Here is a 2,067-nt window from a genome sequence, read left to right as displayed (position 1 = left end):
GGGGAGCCATTTTGCATCAGGATGGGGCCAGTGGTGAGAAGGCCTATCTACCACGATTCCATCACGGCAGGTCCAGTGTGTGTATATGCACCTCATTTTGGACAGTAGCATTGGCAGAAGATGCACATCTCATATGTAAACAATGTTTAAAATACCCTGTGAGCGAATTTAATTGTTACATTAATTCTGGCAGCTTTAGCTAAGAATATTTGTATATCAGGGTGGGGAAATCTATGTGCTCCAACTAGGAACATCATTTGAAGCTTCAGAGTTCTTATTAAATGTGACTGCTACAGATCCCTTCAGTGTGAGGCCTAGAAAGTAGATGTTCTCTCTCTTTGGGGTTCACCCCTAGACACTAACGCCCACTCACAGATGACAGCGTACCACTTGGAGGACAGTTGGCACTAACATGGTAGGACTCAAGGGCCTTCTTGGTCTTATCTGGCTACAACCAAGGAAGGAACAGATTCTCCAAGACCAGAATATAAACCCTAGGATAACTCAGAAGGGCTAGTACCCCACAAAAAGGAGTGTCATCCCAGCCTTCTACTACCTGCTTTCTAGGGCAACCTGCCCACAGACTATTTCATTCACTCAAGCCGGAAAGTTTATGGCTCTTCAATGAACCCAAGTTGACTGGTTGTGAATTACCACAGCAATGCCTTCATCACATCCTGAATTCACCCAGAGACCAGCAGCTTCAAGTTTAGTCTTCCATCTTCTGCTCTCTATGCTGAAGATTCATCTCCCTGTCCCTGCAGGAGATGGCAGGGCCAACTTTCTCCTGGGTAACTTCAGAGACTCCATGATGTTCATGCCTCCTCCAAGAAAGAGTATCCTGGTGCATTTCCAGGGCACCACAACATTGCAGGAGAGCTTCTGCAGTCACTGGTAGTCACAGTGATCTTCCCAGGTCAGTCCCAAAGGCTAGAGACCAAGAAGGCAGCTATTTCTCAACAGCCAATAGTGGACCCTTTCTGAGAAAGCATGTCCAGGAGACAAGCTACAATGAGAGTTTCAGGCTAGGTTCCCAGTCTCCCCCATCAGAGTTACATGGCGGCCCCCATGGAAGGAGGTGGTGAAGAGACAGGGGAAGCAACAGGCACTAGGAAAGCTGTCATGCTATGGGAATTTACCTCCCTTTGCCAAGCCGTCTTTCATCCTAAGATATCAGTGCTATGTGATGCCTGGGAGGTTGAGGATATGGACTACATTAGACAACAGAGAGGTCACATGGAGCCTCACTGCACAAAAGTCTACTGATGCTACAGCCCCTGGTCACTCAGCTTCTAGAAAAGTTCTTAACAGAACTGAAGAAGATTCACGAACTGTTATCTTTCAAAAGGACATCTCCACTCAGAAGTCATGGAAGAGAGCTCCCAAGATCCTTTCTGGACTTACAAGTGTAAGGAAGTTCAGTGGATTCCTTAGATTGAAAAGGGACGTCAGACTCCCTATTGGTCCCGTGGAAATGGAAGACACAACCAACTCCAGGGAATATGTCCTTTGTCAGAGGTCGCCCGTCAATGGTGCTAGGGAGCTGGAATTCCAAAGAGGCCTCTCTTCTGAACTGTGAGGTCCAGTCACTCAGGTTGGGCCACTGGGATATGACAGTGCATCATAACTGAGAACCCAAGGCATCTACTTAATCCTCCCTCGGATAAAGGACAAAGTGAAGACCAGGAATCCTACTGAAGAGGGTGTGGTGTGGAGGTGATGGGAACTGCATTTGCATTATTTACAGATTAGCCCGGCACAGTGAATCTGCCTTCTCAGTAGCAATGACTGAAGGCATTATGAAGGGCCAGTTACTGGCCCACCCAGAGAAGGGTGCTAGCAGCAGTGCTGCCTCTAACCAAAACATAAATCTGGGTAGAAGGAAGAGAGCCCCAGCTCCATCGGCTGGGTCATACTTTGGAAAAGCCCTTCATTCCCTTGTCACCCCCCAGCCTTCCACCCCAAACCCCAGCGCCTTTGGACATCTATGACTTTTCACATTAGAATATGGTCTTGGCAGCAAGGGGAAAGGAAAGCCAGTGACTTCCAAGAGTCCCCGTCCGAGGT

Source organism: Apodemus sylvaticus, chromosome 12 (assembly GCF_947179515.1).
Source record: "Apodemus sylvaticus chromosome 12, mApoSyl1.1, whole genome shotgun sequence".
In the NCBI taxonomy this organism is placed as follows: Eukaryota; Metazoa; Chordata; class Mammalia; order Rodentia; family Muridae; genus Apodemus; species Apodemus sylvaticus.
The sequence above is the reverse complement of the archived record's forward strand: the minus strand, read 5'-3'. Positions refer to the sequence as shown.